The sequence below is a fragment of the Papio anubis genome, chromosome 15 (genome assembly GCF_008728515.1).
Source record: "Papio anubis isolate 15944 chromosome 15, Panubis1.0, whole genome shotgun sequence".
Taxonomy (NCBI): Eukaryota; Metazoa; Chordata; class Mammalia; order Primates; family Cercopithecidae; genus Papio; species Papio anubis.
The window spans coordinates 73,831,013-73,845,163 of NC_044990.1; the positions used below are offsets into that span (position 1 = coordinate 73,831,013).

The 14,151-nt window shown below is 44.8% G+C and overlaps 1 long non-coding RNA gene across 1 annotated transcript; it reads left to right on the forward strand.

Moving 5' to 3' along the window:
- Window positions 1–1,473: 1,473 nt before the first annotated feature.
- LOC116270501 lies at window positions 1,474–12,108 on the forward strand. Its single transcript, XR_004178534.1, has 3 exons — window positions 1,474–1,644; window positions 6,021–6,068; window positions 9,013–12,108. It is a non-coding gene; the product is annotated as an uncharacterized LOC116270501 (long non-coding RNA).
- Window positions 12,109–14,151: the final 2,043 nt, after the last annotated feature.

Here is a 14,151-nt window from a genome sequence, read left to right on the forward strand (position 1 = left end):
TTTTACTAAATTCATAGAATACAGTGACAGTGCTTGGCTTTCTTAGGGGTGAAATTTCAGTTAATCCCCAACATAATTCTGTGAGGTGGGAGATATCGTCTGAATTTACAGGAAAAGAATCTGAGGCCCAGAGAAGGTCCCTGATATGCTGAGGCCACACATGTTTTCAGTGACAGTGACAGAGCTGGGCATACACCTGCAGTGTTTGATTCAAAACCAGTCATCTTGGCTTTTCACCAGCCAATAGGCCGTTCACTATCCAGATGTGGCTGTATTACCTTGGCGATGGTCAGTTTTATATGAGACCAAGCTAACATTAACATCAGAGGGTACTACCACATTTGGGATTAAGTTAAAAAAGAAATCAGAGGGTAAATTTGTTAAGGGTTTTTTTTGTTTTTGTTTTTTTTTGTTTGTTTTGTTTTTGTTTTTGTTTTGAGAAAGCGTCTTGCTCTGTTGCCGAGGCTGGAGTGCAGTGGTGCAATCTTGGCTGACTGCCTCCTCCACCTCCCAGGCTCAAGAGATTCTCACGCTTCAGCCTCCTGAATAGTTGGAATTATAGGCAATTGCCACCAAGCTCAGCTAATTTTTTTTGTATTTTTAGTAGAGACAGGGGTTTCACTATGTTCTCCAGGCTGGTCTTAAACTCCTGGCCTCAAGTGATCCTCTCACCTCAGCCTCCCGAAGTGCTGAGATTACAGGCGTGAGCCACCGCACCCTGCCGATTGAGAAGATTTGTCAGCAAAACCCCAAACAAGATGCAGAGAAAATGGAGACACAGGTAAGAGGAGGGCAGGATACCTGTCTTGGGTTCCTGGGGTAGGGAGGGTTGGCAGGAATAGGATTGGAAATAAAGAAACAAATAACTCCTAGTCATCATTTCATCATTCTGCTGCATTGAGCTTTCCCGGAATATTGCCCAGATAGGCCCTTGTTGCTCATGTATGATTGGGACCTCCCTTCTACCCACACAGTCCTGTGAAGCGTCACATCTGCTGGCCTGGGTCTCACACACATAAACCCATCTCTCCCAGTTCCCCTGTGTTAATCCACCCTTGCATTCCAGAAGCTGGACGCCAAGTTGAAGATGAATACTTTGTGCCCTATAACCCAGATGGCCTAGATTTATATTCATATCTTCTTTTACAGCTGTTCTGAGTCCAGATGAACCACCCTGGGAAATTCACTTATATTTGCTGAAATCAGTTTCTCATCTGTAATATGGACACAAAAGTAGTACCTAATTCATAGGGTTATTGTTTTTTGTTTGTTTGTTTTTATGAGACAGAGTCTCACCCTGTTGCCCAGGCTGGAGTACAGTGGCGTGCGATCTCAGCTTACTGTAACCTCTGCCTCCTGGGTTCAAGGGATTCTCCTGCCTCAGTCTCCCAAGTAGCTGGGATTACAGGTGCTCCCCACCACCCCCGGCTAATTTTTCTATTTTCAATAGAGATGGGGTTTCACCATATTGGCCAGGCTTGTCTTGCACTCTTGACCTTGTGATCCGCCCACCTTGGCCTCCCAAAGTGCTGGGATTATGGGCGTGAGCCACCGCGCCTGGTCTCATAGGATTATTGTTTATGCGACAGTGTTTATTACAATTCCTGGAACATAGAAGATGTTTAATGAGAAGACGCTATTATGGTAAGATAATTTATCAAAATATTAAATTCAGTTGTTCCTATATCTCCACCCTACCTCTTCTCCAACTGCAAATAAAATAAATGAATAGCTAGATTTCAATTTCTTTCTTTCTTTTTTTTTTTTTGAGACAGTTTCCCTCTGTCACCCAAGCTCACTGCAGTGGTGCGATTTCGGCTCACTGCAACCTCTGCTTCCCGGGTTCAAGCAATTGTCCTGCCTCAGCCTCCCCAGTAACTAGGATTACAGCTGTGTGCCACCATGCCCGGCTAATTTTTTGTATTTTTAGTAGAGACAGGATTTCACCATCTTGGTCATGGCTGGTTTCAAACTCTTGACCTCAAGTGATCTGCTTGCCTCGGCCTCCCAAAGCGCCAGGATTATAGGCATGAGCCACTGGGCCTAGCCGCAATTTCTTAATTCAGGAATTTTGGCACCAGAAGAAGGGAAGAGGAAGAGGTGTGTGGAAACCAGAACATACCAAAATCCCCACACAAGCATTCCAAACATCCAGAACCGTGTCTCCCAAATGGGGGTGATCTGCACTCACAGGGGACATTCGGCAATGCTTGGAGGCATTTCTGATTGTCACTACTGTGGGGAGGGTGCTGCTGGTATCTAGTAGGTACCGATCAAGGATGCTGCCAAATATCTAACAATGTACAGGACAGCCCCTCAAATGTCAGTAGCGCTGACGTTGAGACACCCTGATCTAGGGCCTTGAGGCTAACTTGCTTGGTTGACAGGTGAGAAACTTGAGTAGAATGTGAGATTGAAGTTGTAAGTGAACAGAGCTGAGCCTTATAAACTGAAAAAAATATAGAATCACTTTGAGAATTCATTAAGGGAAAGAGGATAACATAGACCAGTTTGGGGATAACAAAGATCATAGGCAGCATTTTGGGGGGAAAATCAATTTACGTATTTACCCTAAAGCGCACAAATCTTAGTATCGTAGCTGTTGATGAAATTATTTTGGCTGGGTACAGTGGCTCACACCTGTAATACCTACAATTTGGAAGGTCAAAGCAGAAAGATGGCTTGAGCCCAGGAGTTCAAGACCAGTCCGGGCAACATAGTGAGACCCCCATCTCTAAAAATAAAAATTAATTAATTAACATTTATAAAGAAACTATTTTATCAGGCAGGGTTACTTTCCTTTTGCAATCTCATTTTTTTTTTTCAGTAAAAGCTCTGTATATATTTCTTGTGCTGCTTTTCTGCAGGATGTAAAAGAAGTCACTGGTGCCCATGTTTTTGTCCAGAATGTATGGTGGCAATAACAATCAGGAAGAGAAAGTGGACCTTCTCTTTCCTTTGACACCCTTGGAAAATCCGAGTTGCAATTTGTTATGCTCTACATACAAGATAAGGCAACAGGCCTCCTTGGAAAAACGGATTCTCGTGGCTGATATCAGACACTGGAACCCCCCAGCAGTGGACCCAAGAGCCCCAGAATCAATTCAGATCTAAATCTGCTCAGCTTGTCAAGTACACCCATTGGGCATCCCAACCCAAGTGTTGCCAAACAGAGTGGGATGACCATGGACCATGGACCCTTAAGAACTATTTATATTCTGCTTCATTATACATGTTCACTCTCAAATGCTCCCCTACATATTTTTAAAATGAAAAAACCAATAGCTATATACCTTTATTTATTTATTTATTTATTTATTTATTTATTGAGACAGAGCCTCACTCTGTCACCCAGACTGCAGCGCAGTGATGCGATCTCAGCTCACTGTAACCTCCACCTCCTGGGCTGAAGGGATTCTCGTACGTCAGCCTCCCGAGTAGCTAGGACTACAGGCACATGCCACATGTCTGGCTAATTTTTTGCATTTGTAATAGAGATGGGGTTTCACCAGGTTGGCCAGGCTGATCTCAAACTCCTGGCCGCATGTGATCCACCTGCCTCGGCCTCCCAAAGTGCTGGGATTACAAACGTGAGCCACCACGCCCAGCCTAGCTATATTCTTTGAAACATATTTATCCCTAATATATAAACACCTTGTGTTTTTTTTCTCTTTCAGAATTTCTGTTTATGACTAACTCTGATTTATCTGAGTTTTAAACTGTTAGAGAAACTCTTATCTAATTTTTGCTTGTTTTACTTTTGTTTATTTTATTTTTTTTTTTTGAGGTAGAATCTTGCTCTCTTGCCCAGGCTGGAGTGCAGTGGCACCATCTCAGCTCATTGCAACCTCTGCCTACCGGGTTCAAGCAATTCTCCTGCCTCAGCCTCCCAAGTAGCTGGAATACAGGCATGTGCCACCACGCCTGGCTATTTTTTTTTTTCTGAGACAGAGTCTCACTCTGTCGCCCAGGCTGGAGTGCAATGGCGTGATTTCGGCTCACTGCAACCTTCACCTCCCAGGTTCAAGTGATTCTCCTGCCTCAGCCTCCCAAGTTGCTGGGATTACAGGAGCCCACCTCCAGACCTGGCTAATTTTTGTATTTTTAGTAGAGATAGGTTTCGCCATGTTGGTCAGGCTGGTCTAGAACTCCTGACCTCAGGTGATCCACCTGCCTTGGCCTCCCAAAGTGCTGGGATTACCTGTGTGAGCCACCGTGCCTGGCCTGCCTTTTTTTTTTTTTTTTTTGTAATAGGGAAGGGGTATCACCCTGTTGGTCAAGCTGGTCTCAAACTCCTGGCCTTAAGTGATCCGCTTGCCTTGGCCTCCCAAAGTGCTGAAATTACAGGCATAAGCCACCATGCCTGGCCTGCTTTTTTACTTTTGAAATGTTTGTTGGATATTCACCTTTCCATACCATCATCAGTTAATTGAAGCTTTAGCAGAAATGTCATCTCTGTATCCTCATGCATCATTTCCTTGTATTGTCTCTAATAATACAATACAGTGGGTTGAAATCCTTAATGCAAGGGCAGATTTGGCACTCATGTTGTGTTTTCATGGTGCTCTGCCAAACTTCGGGGTGAGCATTGAGCTACTGGAGAGTCAAGGGGCCTGGGATTAAATCCTGACATCATGTTTTGGCAATAACGTATTTTTGGCGAGGCATCAAATACCTCTGTGCTTCAATCTCATGCCTGTAAAACAGGGGTCATCATTCCTACCCTGCTTATATAAAGGAAGATTCATGTGCTGAGCCTTGAGGGATGGGACACCTTCTAAATATGATGGTAGAGAAATGGCACCCTTGGGGAGAGAACAGCACGTGCAAAGATGAGATATATACAGGGACTCTAAGTGGTACACCTTTTACTGAAATGTAGAGTATTAATGAAAGAGGAATGACAGGCCAGGCATGGTAGCTCATACCTTAATCCCAGAACTTTGGGAGGCAGAGGTGAGCGAGGCACCTGAGGTCAGGAGTTCAAGGCCAGCCTGGTTGATATGGTGAAATCCCGTCTCTACTAAAAATAGAAAAATTAGCCAGGTGTGGTGGGGGGCACCTGTAATCCCAGCTACTTGGGAGGCTGAGGCAGGAGAATCACTTGAACCTGGGAGGTGGAGGTTGCAGTGAGCCAAGATCGCGCCATAGCACTCCAACCTGGGTGACAGACTGAGACTGTATCTCAAAAAAAAAAAAAAAAAAAAAAAAGAAAGAAAAGAAAGAGGAATCACAACAAAGACAGGGAAAGTGGGCTGAAACTAGATTTTTAAGGCAGTTGAATGACATGTTAAGAACATTTCTGCTGGAGAGGCCAACTCCCTTCCTTTAAAAAAAAAGAAAAAAAAGTTGGCATGGTGCTGTGGCTCACGCCTGTAATCCCAACACTTTGGGAGGCCAAGGTGGGCGGATCACAAGGTCAGGAGTTTGAGACCAGTCTGGCACATGGTGAAACCCTATCTCTACTTAAAAAATACAAAAATTAGCCAGGCATGGTGGCGTGCACCTGTAATCCCAGTTACTCGGGAGGCTAAGCCAGGAGAACTGCTTGAACCTAGGAGGCAGAGGTTGCAGTGAGCTGAGATCGCACCACTGCACTCCAGCTGGGCAACAGAGCAAGACTGCATCTCAAAAATAAATAAGTAAATAAAATAAAACAAAACAAAATTTTATAGGACAGGATCTCACTATGTTACCCAGGCCAGTCTTGAACTCCTGAGCTCAAGTAATGCTCCTGCCTCAGCCTCCCAAAGTGCTAGGATTACAGGCACGAACCTCCACGACCAGCCCTAATTCCCTTCCTAGAAGCCTCAAAGTACTGCCAACAGTCCCTTCTGAGTGGGTCTTTACACACGGATGGCCATCCAGATGGACCACCACCTAGCCAGACAATGGGGGGACCTGACTCATCATCCTTTATGGGGTGGCCAGTAGCCTATGGGTACAGTGGCCTGAAGGCTCTTCCTCACAGGGCCCCTTATGTTAACTGATTACTGGTGGGACCATTTGTTCTCTTTCAGTGGACATATATTGAGTCCTTCAGCAGAATCAGTAAACAGAGAGAGGAGGTGAGTAACTAAGAAGTGGTAGGTGCCTGTTGATGGGGTGTAACAGCTCAACTGCTGGCTCAACTGTGCTACAACCTGAACGATCTTCTGCTTCTCGATTACCCGTGAGGGCTACCTCTGTGGAGTTTTTTTTTGTTTTGTTTTTTCTTTTCCTTTTGTTTGAGACAGAGTCTCAGGCTGGAGTGCAGTGGCGTGATCCCCGCTCACTGCAACCTTGGCCCCCAGGCAATTCTCCTGCCTCAACCTTCTGAGTAGCTGGGAGTACAGGTGCACAACACCAGGCACAACTAATTTTTTTTTTTTTTTTTCAGTAGAGATGAGGTTTTACCATATTGGCCAGGCTGGTCTCCAACTCCTGACTTCAGGTGATCCACTCACCTCGGCCTCCCAAAGGCTGGGATTACAGGTGTGGGCCACCACACCTGGCCACTTTTTAAATTTGTGGTAACAGCTGTGTTCTGAACCACATCCCTGCTGTGAGCAATGACATATAAAGTGCGAGGTGCAGCCAGTGACCACAAGGCATTTATTTTGCCTGAATACATCCAGCTGTTACACAGAGCAAGCCTCACTTCTTCCTATTAGCAGAATCCTTTTCTACCTGACATGAGCTCGGTGTTGAATTTCAACCTTCATCTTATCCTTGAGCTATTGTTGGAGTTTCAGTTTTTCAAGACGCTCATAATCCTTGGCTTTCCTCTCAAGTAAAGAAAAAAAAGCAGCATTTTAATTTTTTTAAATAGAGATGGGGTTTCACTATGTTGCCCAGGCTGATCTTGAATTCCTGGGCTCAAGCGATCCTCCCGCCTTGGCCTCCCCAAATGCTGGAATTATAGCCATCAGCCACTGTGCCTGGCCGTTTAATTTTTCTTCAATTTTTTTTTTTTTTTTTTTTTGAGATGTTGCTCTGTTGCCCAGGTTGAAGTACAATGGTGATCTCGGCTCACTGCAACCTCCGACTTCTGGGTTCAAGCCATTCTCTTGTGACTTTATTATTATTATTATTATTTATTTATTTATTTATTTTTTTTGAGATGGAGTCTCACTCTGTCGCCCGGGCTGGAGTACAGTGGCTGGATCTCAGCTCACTGCAAGCTCCGCCTCCCGGGTTTACGTCATTCTCCTGCCTCAGCCTCCCGAGTAGCTGGGACTACAGGCGCCCGCCACCTCGCTCGGCTAGTTTTTTGTATTTTTTTGGTAGAGACGGGGTTTCACTGTGTTAGCCAGGATGGTCTCGATCTCCTGGCCTCATGATCCGCCCGTCTCGGCCTCCCAAAGTGTGACTTTATTATTTATGATAACTTTTTTTATTTTATTTTAAGGAAAGAGACCACTACTACTCCTGCTGCTCTCCTTCCCTCACCTTGCCTAGTTCACAAGACAGGAGGAAAGAGAGAAAGGAGCAAAAGTAAGATAAATAGCTAGACAACCTTGGCACCACCACCCGGCCCTAGGAGTTAAACAAAGTAATAATAATATCAACCCCTGACTTAACTACTTGTGTTATCTGTAAATCCTAGACACTGTTTGGGAAAAAAAGCATTGTAAAACTTTTTGTTCTGTTAGCTGATGCATGTAGGCCCCAGTCACATTTCCCATGCTTGCTCTATTTATCACGACCCTTTCACGTGGACCCCTTAAAGTTCTAAGCCTTTAAAAAGGCCAAGTATTTCTTTTTTGGGGAGCAAGGCTCTTAAGATGCGAGTCTGCTGACGCTCCTAGCCGAATAAAAAACCTCTTCCTTCCTTAATCCGGTGTCTGAGGAGTTTTGTCTGCGGCTTGTCCTGCTGCATTTCATGGTTCCCTGACCGGGAAGCGAGGTGATTAAAGGACGGTTGAGGCAGCCTCTTAGGCAGCTTATGCCTGCCCTGTAGAGTATCCCTGCAGGGGACTCTGGCCAGCTTGAGCGATGCGGATCCTGAGAGCGCTCCAGGGTAGGCATTTGCCCCGGTGGAACGCGTCGTCAGAGCAGTGCACAGCAGGCCCCTGTGGGGGATCAACACAGTGGCTGAACACCGGGAAGGAACTGGCACTTTAAGTCCGGACATCTGAAACTTGGTAAGACTGGTCTTTGGAACTTGCCCACTCCATTTGAGTGGAAGCGTGGCCTGATCACCCATGGCGTGCCTGTACCGGCACTTTGGTTTTTGTTTTTGACTTGACTTGAATTAATTGCTCGATACTTTGGTTTTAGTTTTGATTTTGACTTGACTTGAATTGCTTGATAAACAGGGGTGCCTTTATTGGCACTTTGGTTTTGGTTCTGATTTTGACTTTGGCTTAAATTGCTTGACCAACAGGTGTGCCTTTAACAACACTTTGGTTTTAGCTTTGATTTTGATTTAGTGTGAATTAGGTGAGTGAGTGACTTTGAACCTTTCCTTCTTGTAGTGTGAATGTTGTTTTGTCTTGAGAGAAGAATAGATCAGACACAAAGTAAGCCCACTCCGCTAGGAACTGTGTTAAAAAATTTCAACAAGAGAAAAGGAAAGTCATCAAATCATCAAAACTTACTCTATTAAAATGCATGTTACAGAACCTTAAGAAAGGTTTTGCAGGAGATTATAGAGTTAAGTTAATCCCTTAGAGGTTAAGATCTCTGTGTGAATTAGAACTGCCTTCTTTTGGTGTTGGATGGCCCACCGAAGGAAATATAGACAAAGAACAATTGGCCATGTATTTAAGGTGGTGACAGGGGTCAGAGCACAGCCAGTGTACCTAGATCAAATTCCTTTATGTTGACTCATGGTTAAATATAATATAGACAAAACCAGCATAAATTTAGCCCTGTTTAACAGCTTATTGCAAAAAAGCCAAAAGTAAAAGTAAGAGCAGCTTCACCAGCAGACACAGAGTTAGAAAAGGGAGTCCCAGAAACAGCAAGAGAAGCCAGTTTTGCAGGAGCTGCCAGAGATAATAGTAATTCTTTCTCCATATGTCCCAGCCTACCGTGCTTTACCGAGGCCAACAGCTCCCTCAGAAACGAGATTCAGGAGCTCCCTCTCAGGGAGACACGAGGACCTGTCTATTACAATGACCAGGCCCACATGGCGGGGATGGCAACAGACTTTCATCTATCAGCCCTTTTCAACCATTGATCTACTAAACTGGAAACACCCTGAACCCACCACCTTGCTCCCGGCAGCTAGAGCCCTGTCGAGCACGACTGTGTAGAGGTGATGGACTCAAGTTTACTCCAGCAGACCTGACCTCCGGGACCAGCCTTGGGCATCAGTAGACTAGGAGCTCTATGTGGATGGGAACAGCTTCATCAACCCACAAGGAGAGAGATGTGCAGAATATGCGGTGGTAACCCTGGACGCTGTCGTTAAGCTGAGCTCATTGCTTTAATTCGGGCCCTAGAACTCAGTAAAGGTAAAACTGTAAACATTTACACTGACTCTCGGTATGCCTGTTTAACCCTCCAAGTGCATGGAGAATTATATAAAGAAAAGAGCCTATTAAACTCTAGGAAAAAGGGGAAGAAAACACCCAGAGAATGCAACTCAGCTTCAGCATTTACAGAGGTACTGAGAAGCACTTCTGCAGAGGCTAAGAGTTGGTAGAAAAAAGCAAGTAATATAAAAAAAGATTCCAGGAATGCTTCAAGGACCTGACAAGAGCCTAAGTCAGTTTTATAAGAGACTGTATAAAGCATTCTGGCTTTACACCCCATTTAACCCTGAGGCTGCTGAAAATCAGTATATAGTGAATACTGCATTTGTAAAGCAAGTCCATGGTAATATCAAGCAGAAGCTGCAGGCGTGAATACCACCTAGTCTATAAAAGTGGCCATCGAGGTGTATGTTAACTGTAACAAAGAAACAAACCTGGGAAAGAGCAAAAGAAAAAGACTAAGAGTAAGTGTAAAAAAAGAGAAATTAGCAACGTGAGAGGACGTGGACGTGGATGTAGATATGAAAGAAGTCAAGTTAGGCAAAGATGCAAGAGCCGGACCAGGCTAGAGAGAGATTAATGTGCGAGATGCAAAAAGAAAAGGACACTAGAAGGGTAAATGTTCAAAAAGGCAATAAAGGAAATGGCCAAGGCCGCAAGACAAAGAGGCCATCAGCCAAGGGCTGCTGCACCTTGGAGGAACCAAATACTGAGCTGATCAGACTGACAGGAGCTGAATAATGTAAAGACTGGGCAGACTACGCACCTTCTCATTAGGCTCCCAGGAGCCCATGGTCACATTAGAAGTTAAAAGCCGCAAGATTCTGCCGTATCTGGATTCCAATTTCTCACTGAAGGCTAAGCCACTAAATAGAGTTACAAAGCGGGGGTGGAGGGAGAAGAAGCCCTCCTCTAAGAAACTTACACAGTAAAAAGAACCATACCTTGTGAAAACTTGCTTATAGACTTTACAGAACTGCCCCGTGCTGGAGGCTATCAGTACATGCGAGTGCTTGTTTGCTCATTTAAAATAAAATCAGGTTTTTGCTTATGGTCCTCCTCTGAGTCAGGTGCACCCCCATCAAACAAAGTAGGTATTTGCCCTATAAGATTTTGTGTGGTTGGCCACCCCCAAATCATAGGTCAAATTAAAGGTGACCTCCAGAAACTAAAGAAATTAACCTTAAGAAAGCAAATGCAGGTTTTAAAAATAGCCATACAAAGTGTTCATAATTAAATAAATGAAAATGCCTATAAGCCTGACACCCCTTTAAATCTAGTGACTCTGTTTAAAGTAAAATCTAATTTTTCTAGGACCCATATAGGATGGGCCCTATACTGTAACCTTGTCCACTCCCACTGCTGTTAAAGTTGCAGGTGTTGTGTCTTGGATCCACCACAGTCAGCTGACACCGGCAGCTCAGGACAAGTGGACCAGCCAGCAGGACACAGATCATCCAACCTGGCTGATCCTGAGACGAGACCAAGCTGCTGCTGAGGATGACAGCCCTGTTCTGGTCACTCTGGATACTGATCAGTCTATGCACGGCTGAAGCTTGAGGAGACAACAAGCCCTGCTCTAGTCACACACCGGCAGCTGACTAGTCTACACATGGCCGAAGCTTGAGGACTTGTCAAGCAAGTAAATGTAGTTAAAAGTCTTAATAGTTTTCCTGCAATACTAACTGTTTTCCTATTGTTCTGTCGCTGTATTCAACCTTTTTCCCAGATAAGGACCTCTTTTGTCCTTGCTGTACATTGTTTTGTTGTTGTTACCCCCCATAACCACGCTAGAAGAAACACCTATATAAGGTGTCCCCACTGTACACATACCACTTAGGAAACCCAGACCCGTCCAGTCCAGCAACAATTCCGAGTCTTACAGTCATTCTTTAAACATATAAACCAGAAGTTACCAGCACCTCTTCCTTTAGCAAAAACAGAAAAAGCCTATTTGCTCAGTTGGCTGAAAACATTGCTGGCAGCCTAGATATTTCTTCATGTTATGTTTACAAAAAGGCTAACATAGGAGACCAATGGCCTTGAGAAGCAAAAGAGTTAATGCCTCAAGATAACTTTACTTTAACTAACTCTTTCCCCAAACAGATACCCCAAGTTCAAGCATCTGGCTCTTAAAAACTTCTGTTATTAAAAAATACTGTGTTACTCGCTAAGAAAAAGCTTTTCAGACCCAGTGACAAAACTAACCTGCTTAGGACATGACAAAGTTGATACATGTGCCTGTACAAGTTTAACACAGGTTTGATCCTCGGTCTTCATTTAGAAAATAGTTTCCAGCTATAAAAATTTAAAACCCTCATTATAAGTATATTACTGGTAATAGAAAGTTGCTTGCTGCTCCCCTGTGTATTACACTTGTTCCTTCAAATGATAAAAGGTTTTGTAGCTACCATCGTTCATCAGAAAACTTCAGGACAAGTGTGTTACATAAAACAGTATCGCTCTGTCTCGCAGAGACTCAGAAAGTAAAAAGAGAAGTGAGAACTCCCAGTAATTAGTGAAAATTCTCAAAGCGGGGGACAAGGTCTCTGTCACACGAGCTGGAATGCAGTGGCGCAATCGTGGCTTGCTGCAGCCTCAACCTCCCAGGCATCAGTCCTCCCACCTCAGCCTCCTGAGTAGCTGGCACCACAGGCACGCATCAGCATGCCCAGCTAGCTTTTGTATTTTTAGTAGAGATCCGGTTTCACCATGTTGCCCAGACTAGTTTTGAACTCCTGAGCCCAATCAATCCAGCCGCCCTGGCCTCCCAAAGAACTGAGATTACAGGCTTGAGCCACTGCACCCAGCCTATTTATAGTAATTTTTAAGTGGCCTAGGTCAGTGCCTCACAATCTTTAACAATCACGTGAATCACATGGGAGTCTTGTTGAAATGCTGATTCCAGGCTAGGCGCAGTGGCTCCCGCCTGTGATCTCAGCTCTTTGGGAGGTTGAGGTGGGCAGATCACTTGAGGTCAGGAGTTCCAGACAAGCCTGGCCAACATGATGAAACCCCATCTCCACTAAAAATACAAAAATTAGTCGGGTATGGTGGTGCTTGCCTGTGATCCCAGCTACTTGGGAGGCTGAGGTAGGAGAATTGCTCAAACCTGGGAGATGGAGGTTGCAGTGAGCCAAGATCACGCCACTGCACTCCAGCCTGGGCAACAGAGCAAGACTCCATCTTAACAACAACAACAACAACAACAAAATGCTGATTCCAATTCAGTGGGCCTGATAATCTGCATTTCTTACACCACCCAGATGGTGATGGTGCTGCTGGCTTACAGACCAAATGGGGTATAGAGCATTTTATCTACCTGTAATCGTTAATGAACTGATTAAAAAAAAAAAAAAAAACTCTCCCAAAATCAAAACAACAGCTATTGATGTTTTCCTCTTACTACCAGGATCTTATGTTGCTTACAATATATTAAATATTCTGTCTATTTGTGGTTATCAGTCTCCTTGTCTAGATTAATAGTACTTATTAGCCCAGGAATCTGTGCTAAATCTCTAAAGCTGATTTAGGTCTCCATGGCAATTTTGTAGCTTTGCCACCCTCGCTGCTAGGTAGGCTACCAAAACTCCAGAATAAATACACTTTCCAGGCAACTTTTTTGGATCACTTCCTCCACTTCCAACCTGGCGGACCCAATGGCTGATGTTCAGGTTGTGCTTACGTACAGTGCCGAGCAGGGCACTGAAGACCCGGGTGGGCTAAATCCTGCTTGGCAGCTTCCTGTGATGTGTGTGTGGTTGTGTTAGAGGATTTTATTTTTTCCCCTTCAGCAGTTCTGATGGGATCTTTTGCCTTCTTGCACCATTTCTGAAGTTCCCGGGCCTGTTGTTTGACCCAGTGTGTCTCACAGTCATCCGCATCATGCCTGTGGTCTTCTTGGGTGACAATGGGAATGCCCTGGTGTTAGAACCCTGTGCTCCTGACATAAACAGCGATATCATAAACAGCGTGGTATCATTTTTGCGTCCCTGCAATCCCTTTGTTCCACTGTTGCCCTTTCTTTTTTTTTTTTTTTTTTTTTGAGACAGAGTCTCGCTCTGTCACCCAGGCTGGAGTGCAGTGGCATGATCTCAGCTCACTGCAAGCTCTGCCTCCTGGGTTCAAGCAATCTTCCTGTCTCAGCCTCCCAAGTAGCTAGGATTACAGGTGTGCATCACCACGCCCAGCTAATTTTTGTAGTTTTAGTTTTATAGGATTGGGGTAGGTAAAGGAAAATTACAGTCAAAGGGGGTTGTTCTTTGGCAGGCAGGGGTGGGGGCGTCCCAAGGTGCTCAGTAGGGGAGCTTTTGAGCCAGGATGAGCCAGGAAAAGGAATTTCACAAGGTAGTGTCATCAGTGAAGGCAGGAACAGGCCACTTTCACTTCTTTTGTGGTGGAATGTCATCACTTAAGGCAGAAACCGGCCATCTAGATGTGTATGTGCAGGTCACAGGGGATGTGATGACTTAGCTTTGGCTCAGAGGCCTCACAGAGACCATCCTGGCTAACACGGTGAAACCCCATGTCTACTAAAAATACAAAAAATTAGCCAGGTATGGTGGTGGGCTCCTGTAGTCCCAGCTACTCAGGAAGCTGAGGCAGGAGAATTGCTTGAACCCAGGAGGCAGAGCTTCAAGTGAGCCAAGATCACGCCACTGCACTCCAGCCTGGGTGACAGAGCGAG